This window comes from Macaca mulatta, chromosome 14 (assembly GCF_049350105.2).
Source record: "Macaca mulatta isolate MMU2019108-1 chromosome 14, T2T-MMU8v2.0, whole genome shotgun sequence".
NCBI lineage: Eukaryota > Metazoa > Chordata > Mammalia > Primates > Cercopithecidae > Macaca > Macaca mulatta.
The window spans coordinates 87,170,876-87,190,848 of record NC_133419.1 but is presented as its reverse complement, the minus strand read 5'-3'; the positions used below and the strand labels follow the sequence as shown (position 1 = coordinate 87,190,848).

The following is a 19,973-nucleotide window of genomic DNA, read 5'->3' as shown; positions in this document are numbered from 1 at the left end:
ACTGAAAGTTCAACAAATTCTAATTCCAAAGCCTGGGATTGTGAGAACACTTCTTGGAATTTCTAAAGACTGTTGTTTATTGCATGGAGGCATCTGAACCCAAAAGGTAAATTCTGAATCACCTGGACCATATTAGAGTATCTGAGGCCGAGAAGGTATGGTGAGGGGCCCACCCAGAGGCGCCCTCTAACACAATTACTTTTCCCATAACAGCATACCTGGGAGCTTCTGTTCTCGCCGTGGCATTTTGTTCCAAGAGCACTGCACCCTGTGCCAGCCTTGCCTCTTACACATCAACCCATATGCAGAAGCATTTCCCTTTAAGCAGAGTGTAATAGAAGTCGTGAGGGCCTGGAGTCAGGCAGATCTTGAGCCAGATCCCAGTTCCCAGCATTTCCCCTCATGAGCTTTGTGACCTTGAGCCAGCACGGTGCCTGATTTATAGCAGACACTCAATCAATCCTTCTTGCCTGACCTTTTGTACCACGGCACGCATTTACTCGATCTGATCATCAGTTTCCTTCTTACAGGGTAGTGTTTAAGAGCACAGACTCTAAAAGCAGACTAATTGGGATCAGATCCTGGTTTTATAAGTACTTAACTCTATGCTTCAGTTTCTTCATCTGTCAAATGGAGAGAATGCTAGTATTTACCTTATAAGCCAATTATGGTTACATGAGTCAAAGTGCTTGGACCAGTGACTGATACATAATAAGCTCTCTCTGTCTCTCTCTCTCTCTATATATATATGTATGTATATATCTATATGTATATATGTAAAATAGAATATTCTGAAAATTGCTAACATGTGATAACACCCCAAAAATATTAAATACATATTTTTACTTATTTTATTAATATTTTATTTACTTATTTTTATATTTCCATACATATGCTTATCCCCTTTTTCTTATTATAAGCCCCTGTCAAAGTCCTCAACATCCTCCAAAGGCCTCCATTAAAAAAGAGCAAAGCTCCCTTCTATTGTTAATGCTCTATAGTTGACCAGGAGCTTTCATGAAAGAGCTTCATTTGGTCCTGACCTTACCACCCCTGCAGAGTCCCCACCTGGCTTGTCCTAGCTCATCCCCCACAGAAGTCTGTCATTTGATTGGAGAAACTCATTGATGACTCAGTCCCCAGACATATCAGACCCTAACAAGGCACGGATTTGTTATCATTATTTTTTGCTACCTTCAAGGGCTACCTTGCAAAGTATCAGAGGCATTTCCACTCTTGCCATCCCTGCTTTGGGGCTGGGATTATTTTCTCACTGCAGGCAGGAAAAATCCTTTGAAATTTGACATTTGGAGAGCACACTTTGGTTTTTTTGTTGTTTGTGTTTTTTGTATTGTTCTTTGAAAAAGGGTCTTGCTCTGTCAGTGGTGCAATCACAGCTCACTACAGCGTTGACCTCTCGGGCTCAAGTGATCCTCCCATCTCAGCCTTCCAAGTAGCTGGGACTACAAGCGTGCATCACCACACCTGGCTGATTTTTTTATTATTATTTTGTAGAGACGGGGTCTTTTTATGTTGCCCAGGCTGGTCTCAAACTCCTGGGTTCAAGTACTCCACGCACCTTGGCCTCCCAAAGTGCTGGGATTACAGGTGTGAGTCATTATGTCCAGCCAGGAGACCAACTTTGGATAAGAACTTAAATGTCTCTTCAGTGTACTTGTATTTTATGAAGAGGTGAATATATGGGGGTAGAGAGCAAAGGAGAAAAATCTCTAAGGAATGCAATATTTTTATTAAATGTTACACATTTGTAAAAATATTTAAATCATAATACTCAGTATTGGTGAAAATGTAGTAAGACAGCTACTTATGTACTGAGAGTAGAGTTTAAAATAGCTCCACCTTTCTAAAAGTGATTTGACAATATGCCTAAAGATACTTAAAATTGTTGATATCTCTCTAGAATGTAAGATTCATGAAGGCAGGGATATCTTGTCTGTTTTTTTTTACTTTGTTTCCTTATTACTGTATCGTCAGTTTATAATGGTGTCCAACACCTAGTGGGTGCTTATTAAATATTTGTTGAATGAATGAATGAGTCATCAGTCTCTTAAGTACACTTACAGTTCAATCTAAAGAAAAATCACAAACAAAAAGTTTTGTGCTCATTACAGCACAATTCATAGTTGTTGAAGTTTGGAAACAATTACATAAAACAGGAATTACTAGATAGAGCATGCTGTGTTTTTCTGTTTTTTAATAACATTTTAGGCTGAAGTTTTAGTATGTGGGAAAATGCTAATCATAACATTTTTAGTGGGGAAAAAAGAGTATAACATTTTATACTTAGTATGATCTCAAGTTTGTTTAAATAAAATCTTTTGAAGCATAGAAAAAAGATTGGAAGAAAATAGAACAAAACAAAATGATACAGTGGCTATCTCTGGGTGATGAAAATAAGATGTGTTTTTGTTTTGTTTTGTTTTGTGTTTTTGTGGGTTTTTTTTTTTTTTTTTTTTTTTTTTTTTTAGACAGAGTCTTGCTCTGTTGCCCAGGCTGGAGTGCCGTGGCGCGATCTCGGCTCACTGCAAGCTCCACCTCCCGGGTTCCCACCATTCTCCTGCCTCAGCCTCCTGAGTAGCTGGGATTACAGGCACCCGCCAACATTTTTTTAGTAGAGACAGGGTTTTTGTATTTTTAGTAGAGACAGGGTTTCACCATGTTAGCCAGGATGGTCTCGATCTCCTGACCTTGTGATCTGCCTGCCTTGGCCTCCCAAAGTGCTGGGATTACAGGCATGAGCCACCACGCCCGGCCAAGATGTGGTTATTTTTTTTCCAACTTTTCTGTGTGTAATAAGCATATATTACTTTCAAACTTGGGAGAAAATGTATCAGAAAATTCCTACTGAACTTAGGGAGATGGAGGCCGGGCTTGTGATCCAGTTCTGCAACTTACTGGTTGTATGTTGAGGTTCTGGAGCCTTTGTGGGGCTCTTATGATACATGTGAAAGTATTGTTTTACAAAATATTAAACATGAAACCCAAGTACGAAATGATAGCTGTTGCTGTCCTTACTACTCTTGCAGCAAGTGACAGCTTTTGAGAAAGTATCCAAAGCATCATGAGATCCTTTTATGACAGGTGTTAAAATTCCAACAGGTTGCGAATGACTTTGTCAGTTCCTGGAGGAGGAGCCTACAGTTTCATGTGGTACAGTGCCTGGTATGTTGCAGGCAGTAGCTAACTTTTACTATGTGAGTGAAGGAGGGTGGAGGAAATCATGGGTCTTCCACATTCATTTGTCAGGGTAACAGTGAACTATAACCCTGGCATACAGAAATGAGTCATTTTCCTGGCAGTGAGCCGAGGCCACAGTCATCTCCATGAAGCTTCTTTGTTCTCTTTTCATACACAGTCATGCTGAAACCTTGTAACCCTATGCAGAGGGGTCTGCATTTCACCAGGTTAATAGATAAGGGAGCTGAGGCCCATGGAAGGTTAAATAACTGGCCCATGGTCACACACTTAGTAACTCATGGAGCCAGGACTCAAATGCAGTGTGTTTGACGCCTGAGTTCTGTGCTGTCCCCCATCACTGTGCCCCTTTCTGGAGGAGGGACTAGGTGGTATATTCCCCAAATCTTGCTGAATTTGGGGGTTCCTGGGATATTCCAGATTGAGCTGTTTTAATTTCTTCTGTTGTTGCTAGTCAGAAACAGGGGAAACTTGGCATCTCTAAATCTGAGTGGGAATTGGGTAAAGTGCTCCTTTTTGCTGGCTTAAGTAGTAACCCTTAGATAAATGGTTTAATCTCAGATCTGGAGACCCACCTAATCACATCCAGCAATTGTCTATGAAAACCTTGCCTTCGCACTGGTTACAATGAGATTCCCAAACACTGTCTCTATGTTTACCTAATTAAGCTCACACTTCTCTCCCCTCAGATGTAGTAATGAAGTCACTGTGGCTAGAGAAACATGGGTTTTGTGAAGTGCTCCTTGACCTTTGCTTCCTTGAAGATGGATTCCATTTACATTATTCTTCCAAGTGGTATTTTGTCAGCAAAGCTCAATAGTCATTTGAGTTTAAATAGGGTATTTTTCCCCCTCAAGGCCTAAGAAACTGGCTTTGAGCAAGTGGTGAGAGCTGAGTTATTGGGAGCTTTGTGAACGAATTGACTGGTGCTTTAGAAAAAAAAGCAGCAGCCTGAATGTTATAACCCAGGGACATTCTTGTTTAAGTGATTGAATTCCCAACACACCTGCCCATCATTGTCATCGTGTTCATGTCTGTAATGCTAGAGTAAGTTAGTGGAGAAGCTGGACTAGCTGGAGCAATTAGAACAAAGAATGTGTTGGCTGGGCGCGGTGGCTCACGCCTGAATTCCCAGCACTTTGGGAGGCCGAAGTCAGCAGATCATGAGGTCAGGAGATCGAGACCATCCTGGCTAACATGGTGAAACTCTGTCTCTACTAAAAATACAAAAATAAAATTAGCCGGGCGTGGTGGCGGGCGCCTGTAGTCCCAGCTCCTCAGGAGGCTGAGGCAGGAGAATGGCATGAACCCGGGAGGCGAAGCTTGCAGTGAGCCAAGATCGTGCCACTGCACTCCAGCCTGGGTGACAGAGCGAGACTCCGTCAAAAAAAAAAAAAAAAAAAAAAAAAGTCCCAGTTCCCAGGTGGTGCCTTTTATCTCCTGGACCAGACAGGCTTGGACTTCATGTGCGATTTTCTTCATAGGAAGTGCATTAGTTTGCTCAGGCTCCCATAACAGAACACTACAGACTGGGTGGCTTAAACAATAGAAATTTATATTCTCACAGTTCTGGACTCTAGATGTCTGATAAGGTTTGGCTGTGTCCCCACCCAAATCTCATCTGGAATTCCCACGTGTAGTGGGGGGGACCTAGTGGGAGGTAACTGAATCACGGGAGCAGGTCTTTCTCATGCTGTTCTCGTGATAGCAAGTCAGTCTCACGAAATCTGATGGTTTTAAAAAAGGGGAGTTTCCCCCACAAGCTCTTTTTGCCTGTTGTTATCCACATAAAATGTGACTCGCTCCTCCTTGTCTTCTACCATGACTGTGAGGCCTCCCCAGCCATGTGGAACTGTAAGTCCATTAAACCTCTTTCTTTTGTAAATTGCCCAGTCTCAGGTATATCCTTATCAGCAGCAGGAGAACAGAGTAATACAATCTCCAAGATCAAGATACTGACAGCTTTGGTTTCTCCTGAAGCCTCTCTCCTTGGCTTGCAGATGGCCACCTTCCTGCTGTGACCTCACATGGTCCTTGTCCCTCTGTCTGTGTTGTCTGTGTTCTAATCGCCTCTTGCTATGACACCCATTATATTGGATTTAGGTTTACTCTAACAACCCCATTTTAATGCATCTGCCTTTTTAAATGACTTATCTCTAAATACAGTCACATTGTGAGGTACTAGGGGCAAGCACTTCATCTCATGAATTTTGGGAGGACCCAATTCAGCCCATAACAGGGGCCTGTGGAGAATCCAGATAAAGTAGTATTGCCATATTCCAGACCCTAAGGGCTGATGTCAGCAACTCCTCCAGAGCTATGGCAGCTAATCTGACCCCTACAAAAGGAAAAATATCTTATTGACCCATAGGATTCCAGCATAAACGCCAAAGCAGTGCTTAGGAACATAAATGGGACCAGCTCTAGCCCCCTAGGTTTGAAACATCCAAGGCTTGCATGTCTTCTGCCTTGCCCACGTCGCCCAACACACAAGAAGGAACCTTGTCTTGTTTTCTCTTTCTCTGAAATGTACCTTGATTCTATCTTTTCACCTCTACTCCATTTGCACTGGTAGAGCATCTTCTTCCTTCACATGGACTGTGGCAGCAGCCTTATCACTGCCTCACAGGGCTAGTGGGCTCATCAAAGGGAAAACTGGAAAAATCCTTGCCTGCTTGACGGCCTTCACCATTGCCTTCAGTATTATTAGCTGTTGCTTAGCATGGCACAGGAGGCCATGCTTTAAAACCTTTAAAACCTGGCTGTGTTGCCCTTCAGTGGCTCCCCACTGCCTCCAAAGTAATGTAATTAACAAAGCATTCAGGACCCATGTCATTCTGGTCCGACCTACCCCTCCAGCTTCCCTGCCTGATGCACAGTTGTCCTATCAGCCTCACCTCCCAGATAGCACAGCACTCAAATCTCCTCTGCCTTGAGGTGCTCTGTGGCTGGTGCCTCCATGCCTGTCCTACTTCCCTTCTCCCACCTCCAGCTTTGAAGAACTGTCCAAAATTAAAGCCTAATTGAAAAGGTACTCTTCTGTGAAGCCTTCCCCACCGCTCCTCCCAGCCCGCAGGGAGAACTATTCTCTCCCTTCTCTGCAGTCCCATAGCATGTGACACATTTCTGTGTCTGTGCTTATCATCTTGAATTGTATCACTTTCTTAACCTTGCTTTCTCACTGGGATGTGAGCTCCTTAACAAAGGCACTCTCTCTTTCTCATGTCTGTATCTTCAGTGCCACAGTTAGCCCCACATAGTAGATGCTGGGTAGGTAGGTGCAGCATAAGTAGATAGATGAAGTCATGGAAGCCTCTGCAGGACCATGCTGCTGTGGGATTGTTGGGTTGTCTAATAACGTCCTTTGCAAACTTGAGTTACAAACTCCCCTTTGATACTGTCTATGACCAACCCATCTGTGGCAACGCTTTAGTCCTCCATGGGCCAACTCTCTTGCCTGGTTTGGGAGAGTCAGCAGAAGAGATATAAAGTGCTGAATAAGTTATATTAAAATTAGATGTGAGAAAACAGAGCTGGAGATAGAGGCTAAAAACACCACTCACCTCAAAAGTCCCCACATCCCATCACTGTGATGTAGGGCAGTGCACACTTAAAAACACCAGGACATGCAGGTGTCAGGCAGCAGCTGTTGGAGCTCTGGTCCAAAGAGAACATGTGGATATTTACAAGCAGGCCCCTTATTTGTGTCATGCTTCATCAGAATGAGATGCAGAAATGTTTTCCAATAGTGGTCAAACACAGAAGCCGTACATGTACTTGCCCATCACAGAAAACATCCCAGTTGGAAGAGACCTAAGGCGGGGGGAAAAGTCTAGCCCAATAGATTTTTCAAATAGTTCTCTTGGTCACAGAATCTTTTATTAGAACAAAATCTCAAATAGAGAGACCAATGTCTAAGACAGATTAATATCATAAAAGCTGGGTTAAACCACAGTTGGGGAAGTAAGACAGGCCTCTGTTTTCCTGACATGCCTTTTCCCACTCCCCACTTGACACCTCTGTAGAATCTCTGAGGATACGCTAGAGTCTTAATGTCCTTGGTTGGCATCTCCTAATCAAGTTGAGGACTGATATTCATTCATTCATTCATTCATCATTCATTCATATATTCTCTCTCTTTCTTTCTCCCTCTCCCTCCCACAACCCCACCCCCATTTATTTAGCTCCTACTACAAGCCAGGCACTAAGGTAAAAATAAATAAGACATAGTACCTGCCCTGAGGAAACCTAAGAGTTTAAATGGGGAGACAGACTTGTAAACAAACACTTGCAGTAAATCTGATAAATATTTTTAGAGCTCTAGGGCTGTGCAGGTGGCAGCAAGTTTACCAAGAAAGGAAAGGGCAATTGATTCTCCAGTCTGCACCCAAAATGAGGTTGCCTGGATTCCCAGGCCAATGAGATTTCTTCCCCACCCTGCTGCTGCTAAAGGAATAAAAGAGGAAGCTTTTCTATTAAGGGCCTTCCAGCTCAGCCGTTATCCCCAGTGGTGCAGAGTGCATGGAGCAGACCCTGGGAGGTGAGGGAGGGCAGGGGGAGGAAATCTCTCTCCAGCATTGGGGACACACAGCTGCCACCTTACAATGAGCAGGGCCAGCGCCTCAGCCCAACTCTTTTGTCTCAGGCTCTGGGGAGTTAGGAAAGGCATTGTGCCCAGAGATCTTTAAATAATGTTGTCACTCATGAGTAAACCTTAGGGAAACCCAGGCTTTCTTTCACTAGAAATGAATTGAGCCCATTAATAGGGGAAAGGGCCCTCCCCTGCCCTTCATACTTTAGTGGATGGACAGGCTATGGAGCGGGTTAGGCCTCTGCATTCAGTAGCCGCGTTCCAAGGCTCCACTTGAGGCGGCTGTTTTTCCTCCACAGCCTGAGTCCTGAAACAATGGCTCACCCTGCAGCTTGCTGTGTTGCCCTTTCTGCTCTAGTGAGCCAAACGTATTGGGGTTGAAATATGGCATTTTCTATGGGGTCTCCTTTGACTTAGGAGCCTTGGTAGGACATGAATTTAGTCACCTTTCCATAGTTTCCCCAGCACATCATCTGTATTTGTGTGAGCCTGAGATAGGCCCCACTTAGAGTGTGAGAGCCTCTGACAATTAGTTAAGTAATTAATGTGTGTTAGCAAACAGCTTTTTATATTACTTGTTATATTATTATTACTTGTTATAGTACTTTGAGAGAACTTAAGAACAGAAGGGGACTAATGGATATTAAAGGTGTATTGTTGCCAGGCTTTCTACACTATGATACTGCCAATTAATTGTGAAACTGTTTGTCTCTCTCTCTCTCTGGTCTATAGGCTCCAGGAGGGCAAGACTGTGCCTGTCTTGTACATGCCACAGCTTAGCTCCTAGCACAATGCCTGGCACATAGTAAGGCATACAATTAATATGATGCATAAACACACAAATGACTTTGTATGATCTTCTGGTGATCTTGTGGAATTAGTATTATTAGCCCATTTTACAGATGAGAAAATTGAGGTTCTAAGAAGTTGAGTAACTTGCTTAAGGCCACACATCCAGGCATTAACTGAGACAGTATTAATCCAGGACTTTCAAACAGAACCCTTATTTATACTTGAGCCAGAAGGCACTCATTTTTGGCAGTGAAAAGAAAAAAGAAGGAAATCCTTTATTTTCTGTTGTTCTAAGAGTAACTCAATTTGTGTTCTGTTATCTTACTAAATGAGAGAGACCGGTTATTCTCCCTTAATTACAGTAATTTTATGTCCTACCAGGTTTCTCTCTAGCTAGGTGGGGAGGATGCTTGCTAACACAAACCATGAATGACAACTTTTTCCACTGTCTTTCTCTTGAAGTGTGATTCTAACTGGAAGAATAAAAACATTTGGGGGAAATGAGGAAGGTGTGGGCTACAGTAGTCATGAAGGGCTTTATTCCAGGGGTAAGACTTGAGTTAGGCCTCAGGGATGAGTAAGATTTACCCAGAGGGTTGCACATCACAGCGATCGTGTGAGCACAGCATGGTGGGGCCATGAGGAAAGCGAAGAGACCCACCCATCTGGAACAATGACAATCACATCTCGGCCCTGCTTAAAAGTCCACCCCTAAGCCACAAGGCTCCCCAGCTGGACACCAAAGCTCTCCTTGACCTGTGCCTGCCTGCATCATGCCCGCCCAGGCCTGATGAAAATGGTCTCAGGGAAAGACCTCCTCCTTTACCACTGGTCCTCTGGGAGTCTGCAGAGCAGCCATTCTGAAGCAAACTGCACTGGCCTCAAGCCGCGTGCCTCCTGGGCCTCCGCATCTTTGTGCCTACTGATTCTTCTACTTGGATGCTTTTCTTCTCCTTTGCTCATCAGCAGAACTTCTACTTGATCTCAGCTCAGCTAAGACCTCCTTTGCAAAACCTTTCCATCTACCTCCTTTGTAACCCTAAGCAGTTAGTCCCATTCTTCACACTCTTGACTCATTCTTTATTTGCATCTATTTCTCTGTCAGACATTCAGATCTGCACATCCTTGCCACTTCCATTCTCCACCCCATTTTACTTGGCTTTTAGGAACACTTTTCTGTTATATCTTCAGTTATTTTCACAAGTTCTATCCAACTCTGTGTATCAACTAAAACCTACCCTTACCCTGAGTGACTGCTTCATCCAAACCCCTCTCTTATGGAGGTTATCGTTTCACTCTTCAACTCCCAAGTCAGGACACAGCTAGGTATCCTTTCTTTCCCTAAAACCATTTTCAGAGCTGTATTCCCCCATCCTCTTATTTAGAAAAACAGCCACCACCACAACAAAATCTGTTTTTCTACTCCTATTTGAAGAGTTGTGCCATTTAGAGATATTGACCTTTTGTCCTTTTCATCACTGTCATTTGCCACCTTTCAATTATTCAGGACTTTGGCACCAGCTTATAGACCTTCTCCACCCAGTCTTGCCATCACCCTGGGTGACTTCAGCATCAATATGTTGGCTCCTCCAACACCCTAGTCTTGACTAACTGGAATACCTTTCCTCAGCTTCTCCCAGATGGACCTTGGCATCTTGTGAAATTCCACCATGTCAGAAATCAGTGATTCTAACAACACACTGTCGACCAGAGATGCTGCTGGGTCAGCTATGCCCTCAGACCCCGCCACAGTCTCCAATCCTACTCAGCCCTCCACTTTACATTTTCCCATTCACTTACTCCAGCCATTGCTCCTATCCACTAACCTAATCCAACCCAGCTTGGGTTCCATAGGCCATCATTCCCACTTTTCCTGACAACACCATAAACTGTTTGCTCCTATACCTGTGAGGATTCCATCCCATAAGCATTTAAACATGCTCATATATCTCCACCTTAAACTACCCCCTTTAGTAGCCAAGCTTTTTGAAAAAGTTTTGTGCATTTGCTGTTTCCATTTTGTCACAACTTTCCTCAAACCACTCCAGTATAACTCCATCAACTCTTCACTGGGTTACGGAGAACCTCACTTTTCCAAATCCAGTAGATGATTTTCAGTCATCCAAATGATTTGACCTTTCAGAGCAACTCAGCAGTGTTGGTCACGCCTTCCTTCCTGAAACACATCCTCCTTTGTAACCTGGTGACAACCCATCTTATCGTTCTTCTTCTTCCTGTCCACTGTTCCATCTCAGTCTCCTCCTTTATCCAGCCTTCAAAAGCTGGAGCTTCTCAAAGCTCAGGCCAGGCTCTGTTTTTGATCTAAGCTCTCTCCATAGAGTAACACATACATCCCCATTACGGTTTCAATTGCCATCTTTTTGTTCACCATTTTCAACTTATTTCTTTACCCTCTAAGACCCAGACTTATAGATATGCAACTGTCCACTGACACCTCCAGATAAATGTCTCAAAGGAAAACTCAATGTATATAAAGTAAAACTTGAGATGCGCTCCTCTCCTTCCACTCCCACCCAAAACCAGTCCTGGTCCTCACATTAGTGTCGCGTTTCAGTGAACCCCACAACCATTCACCCAGTTGTGATGGCAGTGATCCTTGACCCCTTTTCCTCACTCGACCCCCAAATCTCATCTATCACCAGATCCTGTGCATTTTTCCCCGCATGTATCTCTTATCCTCCTTCTCTCCATCTGCATTCCACCATCCTAGCACAAGCTACCATTGCTTCTTAACTGGACCATTGCAGGAAACTCCTAATTTATCAGCACATTCTTGGACTCTTCCAAAAATTCTCCTCACTGCAGCCAAAATGATCTTTTCTAAAGAACACAGATTTAATTATGCCTCTTCTGTTCAAAAATTTCAGTAGTTTCTCATTGCCCTGTGGCTGAAAACCTAAGTCCTCAGCAAAGTCACCAGCACACTGCACTGTCTTGGTCCTGTCTGTGCACCTTCCCTTTTCCAAGCATTGAACGAGGTGTTTCTTTGCCTAGAAAGTTGCTCAACCCCACCCCCACCTCGAGCACCACCACTTGACCTAATTAACTTTTTTGTTGTTTTGTTTGAAGATATTTTATTAGTCTTTATCACAGTTTTTTTTTCACTGTGGTGAGAACATTTGCCATGAGCTCTACCCTCTTAACAGATTTTTAAGTGTATAATATAGTATTGTTCTCTGTAGACACAATGTTATAGAGCAGATCTCTAGAACTTCATTTTTCATAACTGAAATTGTATACCCATTGATTAGAAACTTCCCATTTCCTCCTACCCCTAATCCCTGGAAACCATTTTATTATTTGCTTCTATGAGTAGGATTATCTTAGATATCTCATATAAGTGGAATCATGCAGTATTTGTCCCTCTGTGACTGCGTCATTGCGTTTAGCATAATGTCCTCAAGATTCATCCATATTGTTGTATATTGCAGGCATTCCATATTTTTAAGGCTGAATAATATTCCATTTTATGTATAAGCCCTTTTTTCCTCCATTTATCTGTCAAGGGACATTTAGATCCTTTCCACATCTTGGCTGTTGTGAATAGTGCTAATATCTCTTTGAGATCTTGATTTTAATTATTCTGGTTAAATACTCAGAAGTGGCATTGCTGGATCATATGGTAGTTCCATTTTTAATTTTTCAAGGAACCTCCATACTGTTTTCCATGGTGGTTACTACCATTTTACACTCCTATCAACAGTGTACAAGGGTTTCATTTTTTCCATAGCCTCACCAACACTTGTTACCTTTTGTTTTGATAATATCCGCTCTAACAGAGGTGAGGTAATATCACGTTGTGGTTTTAATTTGCATTTCCTAATGATTAGTGATGTTGAGCATCTTTTCATGTACCTGTTGGATATTTGCGTCTTCTCTGGGAACATGTCTATTCAGGTCCTTAGCCCATTTTATAATCAGGTTATTGGGTGGGGGGGTTGCCATTGAGTTGTAAGAGTTCCTTATATATTTTGGAAATTAACCCCTTATCAAATATATGATTTCCAAATACTTTTTCCCATTCTGTAAGGTTGCATTTTCATGCTGTGAATTGTTTTCTTTGCTGTGTAGAGGCATTTTAGTTTGATACAGTCCCACTTCTTTATTTTTACTGTTTTTGCCTGTGCTTTTGATATTGTATCTATAAAATCATTGCCAAGTCCAATGTCATAAAGTTTTTCCCCTATGTTTACTTCTAGGAATTTTGTAGTTTCAGGTCTTACATTTTAAGTCTGTAATCCATTTTTGAATATAAGATAAGGGTTAATTTCATTATTTTACATGTGGATATACAGTTTTCTCAATACCACTGTTGAAGACAATTAACTCTTTATTTATCTGTCATATCTCATTTTGGATATTGCTTCCTCAGAGAAGTCTCTTCTAATCACATACCATTCCCAACACAAAAAAATGACATCAGGACTCCTGGAGTTCCTTATGTCCCTTAATAGCATCCTCTGCACCTGCTTTGTAGTATTTCTTTGAATGAATTAATTAATTGGGTGATTATTTATTTAATAGCTGTCTTTACTATTAGAAAATGAACCTTTGTTTTTCCCAGCTAACAACCACTGCCAGACATACTTCATTATACAAAGTAGGTGCTCTACAAATTTTTGAGGAATGAATAGCATCATTTTGTTTGATGACCATTTTTGTTTGAATGACAAATCACTACAGCTTGTATTAGGTTGGTGCAAAAGTAATTGCAGTTTTTGCATTACTTTTAATGGCAAAACCCACAATTACTTTTGCATCAACCTAATATCTTCTGTGTCAACTCCCTCTAATGGAATGTGAGATTTAGGCTTCATCATCTTTCTTTCCACCTATACCTAGCACTATGTATTTCACACAGTCTGTGCTCATTAAATGAAAGAGGGAATGAATGAATGAATGAATGAATGAATGAATGAATGAATGAATGATTAGGCTGAGCAAGCAGGGTGGGTCTGATGGTGGATAGCTCAAAAGAGACAGATAACCTTTCTAAGATCCTTATCTGTAAGCCTTGGGTTATCTGGTTTGTATTAACTTTCAGCCATAAAAATGCTTTAGAAATTTGTTCCCAATAAAAAGCCAGCCTCTGATCTTGGTTTCTCACCAAGTTTTAACTGCCACTAATGCCCAGATACTTAACTGGAAGCTTCTGTTCGTCGTCTTTTTTTTTTTTTTCTTACTGTGGAAAATACAGAGAAAGCCTTTTGTTTCAGACTCGGTGGAAACAACTGGGCCTCTGTGTTGTCTGTAGGTGAGGCAACTGATTTTCTCTTTGTTATAAAGTTAGCCAGTGACAGGACTCCTGTGGGGTTTTCAACTAGGGTAAAGAGATCTCACTACAACAGTGTCGGATCAGTGCCATCATTGTACTTTAGCACTATGCAGTTTTTATATTTTAAGGCAATAACATTAATAGATAATTACATTAAGTAGCAGTATTTTTCCTTCTTGTCATTGCTACTCATTTAAAAAGACCCATCTTTACTAATAAGTCAGCACTTATCCACTCCCCTTAGGAAATGCTCCAAATTGAATTTCTATTGAGATATTTCCCAAGGACAAGGTTGTTACCTCTACTCCTGCATGTGTGTTAAGGATTAGCATTTGTACAGAACTTTTATCTTTCTTCTGGTGCAGTTTCTCATAATCACCAGGGGTGCAGGCAAAAAGCCCTGGAATCAACATTTACAGGTAGGGGCCAAGGACTTGGATTTTAACCCACCAACTAAGGTGCTCCTGATGCACACTGAATTTTTAATTTTAAATGTAAGTTTGAATCAATGTCTTCTTCATCCTCTAATCCACTATACTGATTAGCAGATGGGCACAGAAGGCCATTCCCAACAGAGGAACTACCACGTGCACACAAAGAGCTATGAAAATGCCTGCTTCTTCTGGGAACGGTATCGTTTGCTATATTAAAGGCCACCTGTGGAAGAGTGGCTGGTGGCAAAGCCAGAAATGATGCACAGCTTATGAAGAGCCTTGCAGGCTTTGCTAAAGATGTTTTGAGTTAGCAAGAAAATGATCAGATTTGGTTTTTGGAAAATGGCAGTCTGGCAGAAGTTCTAAAATGTGTATTCCAGGGGCAGAACAGTGTGAGTGAAGACTAGAATTCAGGAGTTGCAGGATTTTAGTTTAATAACAGACAAGGTGTGATTTCAATATTGGAAAGAACAGGGATTATGAGGAGGATGGATAACAGAGGAGGAAATTAGAACTATGCAGGAGAGAGAAAATCACTGAACTTATTAATGACTTGACTGCATACATAGGTTGAGTGGTGAGGAATCCAGGGTGACTCTCCAGTTTTCACTGGGTTACTGGGTAGCTGGTGGTACCATCGTTGAGTAGGGAATGCAGGAGTGCTTAAGATGAGTTTGGTTTGGGGCATGTGGTGTTTGACATGCCTCTGAGACGTATGTGAGGATGGCCAGCAAGCAGATAAATGTATGCATCTGGAATTAAAATGATTCTGAGGCCATAATGCAAAGCATTGCTCTTGCTTGCCATCAACTTTTTGCCCAAACTGCTTCACTAAAACTCAATAGTTGACATTAATTTAGTGAGTCCTTTCTAAGCATCAGGTACTCTGTTGCACACTTTACACACATTATGAGTTATTTTTTTTTCCTAGGAGAGAAAACTGAAACTTGAAAAGTTAAAATATACATACCTAGGCCATGCACCTAGTAAGGGTCAGAGTTGACATTCAAACGTTGGCATTCTGATCCATCACTCATAATCATTATCCTATGCTACAGTATTCCTCAAAATGTTTAAATCACAACCCATCATTAAAAGTACACTTTATACCACAAGCTAGTACACACACATACATATTACACATGGATGCATGTGTATATACACACATACATATGCAATTAAGCCAAAGTTTAGCAAAACAGTACTTTTATTAAATGTGAGGCAACCTGATATTTTCTACTTAAGTCTATATTATTTTTTTAGATGTTGGTTTCTCCTTACTATTTCACAGCCAGAGTTGGATTGAGTTTGACAAACACTGCTGTATTTTATTCTCCTGGGGAGAATATTTCACTTCAACTCCCAGACTTTGTCATTCCCACCTTTTGGAAGAGAACATTTAAATGTTGTTGTATGCTTTCTCCTTTTCCTCTAGAGAAGGTATCCAAGGTTAAAAGCTGGGATATTGTGGGATAAGGCTGACCAGGAAACACCTACTTTGGTAGACTGATCAAACCTTGTCTCTAGTGTGGCTGACAAAGGTGGTTGCAAAATGTCCAAAATCATAACAAAGAATGCAGTGCTTAAAATTTGTGCAAAATAATGATTATTTTACACAAATGGACTTCAGTGGCCAGTATGGATGGCAGTGGTCAGAGGCACACACACCTGGGTTTACATTCCAGCTCTACTACTTATTAACTGTATAATCTTGGGTAGGTTTCCTATTTCGTAGGGATATGGCAGAAGAACAAAACTGAAATAGTGCCTTAGTTCATTCTATACCTACCACAAGAGTATTTGATAGTAAGACTGAAGAATAGTGTTAATATTTTTATTAATTTAAGTTATAAAATACAGACCCACAAATTGAGCATTCATCTATAAAAACAAATTAAAATTTCCACACTATTCAATGATGACCCAATCAATCATTCAGTCATGTATTTAGTCAATCAGCATTAATTTAGAATAAGCTATTAGTAGGTAATTAAAAAGAGACTTTAAATATTGACTTTACTTACCACAAGATATAGGTTTTAGAAGAACCTGGTAGCCAAATGGCACTAAATGTAGTCTCAGGCATGCCGTCATTTATTTTGAGGCATTTGGAGGAGAGGTCACTCTGCAGGTCTCTGTGAACGTCAACATCACTTCCTTCAGGGTCGACAATGTCAATCTAGAACAGCAGAGCCACACTTACAGGAATTCCAACGACCTTTCCAGAAACCGAGAATGGAAAAGAGCAATTTGACAAGGTGCATGTAGCCCCTAAACATATAGATTCTAGAGCTAATCATGTTCATGAAATGAGAAAAATATTTTTAAAGATTCTCAAATTCATAAGTGCAAGAATTAGATTCTATCTCAGAAAGGGACAAAGAAAACACCTCAATGTTGATTGTATCAGCTAAGCACTGGAAAGAAGGAAAACTCAAAAGTTTGAAGTTCCAAGGGTTCCATATTTTCGTTTCACTTTCTTTTAATATAAGTCTAATAAAAAATGGAAATGCCATTCAAAAAGCATTCCCAGTAGTTGAACTTCTAACTTGAAATCCAGTCACCTGTGAGTTTCTCTATTAATTTTAGATCTGCATTAAGTCACTATCACCAGCTAAAATTTATCAACCACCTATCCTTAAATTCCAAATAAGTGGTACCCAAACTGTGATTATTAAGGAAAATGAATAGAATGGATTGAGGATAGAGATTAAAGGAGGAGGAATAAACAGGGCAAGAAATTCTAAGGACATCCCTAGGCTGCTGTGCCTCTCAGAAACACCAGGTTCATGAATCGGTTGTTCTCCACAGTACTCAGCATCTAGTAATGATCTGGTCACAGCTGTGTTTAGTGAGTGCCTCAGATGTGCCAGCCAGTAGCCAGACACATGATACTCAGGGAGCTTGGCTATTACAATCTTCAGTCCCTCACTGAGGACACTGAGAACAGAGAGAGAACTTTAGAAAGTTCCTCGTGATCACATGGCCAGTTGGAGCAGAGACACTATTTGAAGCCAGGAACACCACCTTCAAGGCCTGATCTCCCTTCTCTGTGGCCGACTGCAGTTTGGACCTGCACACCTGAACTCTAGTAAATGTACCACTTGTGCTATTCTGCTGAGCATTGAGCCTGCTGGGCACTAACCCAGCCTACATAATTTGAAATTAATTCTGAAATATGAAAGAGTATAAAGAATACTGGTTCAAATGGAAAGATCATTAGACCGAAACTCAGTGAAGTCAGGGGCTACATATATTTAGTCTCTTAATGTATATCTAATGCCTAGTACATACCTGCTACTCAAAACATACTTGTTAAATGAATATTTCATTTAATATGAATGAATTAATGAGCCAACAAGGTGAAATAGAACTCCAAATTCAAGTCTCATTTCTGGAACTTGCTAGGGCCATGATTTTAGGCAAATCATCGAATTCTCTTAGCCTCAACTTTCCTATCTGCAAAATGGGAATGATACTTTCACAGCTACCACATAGGGCAGTGGTTCTAATGAGTAGCAAGGTTTCAGAACTACTATCATAGCAAATAAAACTGCTTTGTAGACCCTAACAAAGCAGTGAAGTGTAAACAGTTGTTATAAACTCAGTCCAAAATGGCCTCTGGATTTTGGAACTCCTGCTTCTTGGTGTCAAGACAGAGAGGGTGACTGATCGCTGTGATCTCCTGTGCACCACAGTGGTCCACGTTCTTCAGGGAAAAATGACTTCCTTCCTGGTTCACCTGATTAGGTGGCAGAGTTGAGACTGAAGCCCAGGAGAATGAGGATTTGGTTCATATTAGGGCTGGAACAGGTTAACAGCCTTCTGCTAGACAATTGCCCTGTCAGATGAGCTTGTCCTTGGTTGTCTCGTGTCCAGTTCTGGCACCCCGCCCATTTATTCGCACGCATCAGAAGTGCATGTACAGTGCCTATTCTGAGACCCTCCCAAAGTGTGTCTGTTTGTTTTCTTCCTTCTGGTCATAGTTCATCTTTTGACCCAGTCTTCCCAAGCTGAGCCCATCAAAGTGCTGTTGTGTTGCTGCAGGAAAGAGGCTACTTCCCTTGTTCTCAGCTGCTTCCCTGCCTGTAACCTTCCTCTGCTATTACCCTGTTGAGGTCCAGCTGACTCAGAGGGCCATTAGGGTGCCAAGAACAATATTATTTAAATTTTAAATAATAGTCTCTTGGGAGGAGAGGGTCATGAAACATTCAGACTAACAGGGAATTTTGCCAAGAGAGTGATTCATAATCTTTCCAATTATCCACCTCTGTTCCCTTGTTCAGTCGGGATGGACAAAATCTTAAAGTCACCAAGTATTTCAGGAGTAGATATGGAATTTCTCTTGAAGAGAAATGGAATCCCTTCCATGCTGGTTCTTATCCAACAACTTTGCAAAAACTAGTCTTTCAATAGCAAAACAATTGAAATAGCCATTATTCTCGCATGTATTTGTATGGCATTTACTAGCCACACACCCTTGACAAGTCATTGACCCATCTAAGCCTCAGTATATTCTCCTATAAATGGGGATAATAAAACCAGCCTGTCTAGGATCAAATGACGTAAGCCATATAAGAGCATTTTAGAAACAATGAAGCAGTAAAAATATGCAAGAAATTATGTATCATTGGCAAAGATATTGGGCAAGGCATATAGACACTTGTGTAATGAATTTTATTTTTATAAAGCACTTAAGTAAATAACATAGAATATAAAAATGAGCTCTTTTTTAAAAAAGTTATGATTCCTTTCACTTCCCCAGGAATGGGAAATTCTTCATTTTGGTTAATATGCTGCAGGAGGCACCAACTTAATACCAACACTGTGCCAAGTGGGGTTTTAGGAGCTGTGTGAGGAAAGTAGTGGTAAGGCACCCAGCACGGAGGAGGCAACCGACATTTGTTGAACAAACAAGTGAATGAATAAACAGGCTACAGAACTTTCACTCTTCCATGGAGGAAGACAGTGTTTAGGAAAGCAGCCTGAACCTCCAGAAATCCAAGGTTGGGATTGGCAGTCTTCTCATTCTCATTCAGCAGGGTACTGTGAGGACCCTAGCAGGTATGTGCATGTGGCCCCAAGGCCCTCCTCAGCTTTGCTTTTCTTATCCCCTATCTGTGCAATCTCTTTGGCAATGACCTGGATCAAAATGGACTCAGTGCTGTCTGAGTAACCTTGTTTCTCTAAATGATATTGGGTAATTTGCTTGTGTCCTAAAGCACAGTTGTGTCCATTGAAGGTAAAAACAGGCTTTAGAATGGGAACAGGGGAGGGGGAAATCCTGCCCAAAGAGTGGTGGGATAAGAAGCTTTCCATCCTACTTCTTCCACAGCAGGAATCCAGGGGACTTGGCTGATTATTTGAAAGGAAAGATGGCAGAATTAGGTTTGGAGCATAATGAGCTTAACGTTCAGGTAAAGAAAAGATGCAGCCTAGCAGTTTCCAAATCTGAATAGAATCAGAGCCAACTAAGGGAATTTAAAAAGATATACGTTCTCTGATTCCCCAGCATAACTATCAGTTTCTGGGGATGCTTTCAAGTGCTTCTGATGGTTTATCTGCCAGGCTGGGGCCCTTAGTCTACCAGGCAGAACCAAATGTGAGCCCTGAATGAAGAAGCACACAGCAAGAAATGTAGCTG

General features: G+C 41.5%; 1 protein-coding gene across 3 annotated transcripts in view; it reads left to right on the top strand.

The window, feature by feature from the left end:
* The window catches only part of ME3 (malic enzyme 3), a 224,489-nt gene that overhangs the window by 69,334 nt on the left and 135,182 nt on the right, over window positions 1-19,973 (top strand). Inside the window, exon 1 of one of the 3 annotated variants that reach the window (XM_077964167.1) lies at window positions 19,095-19,393. The exons of the other annotated variants lie outside the window; for them this stretch is intronic. The gene's annotated coding sequence lies outside the window, so the exon portion shown is untranslated. Of the gene's footprint in view, window positions 1-19,094; window positions 19,394-19,973 lie in introns of those variants that run through there. 3 annotated transcript variants of the gene reach the window in all.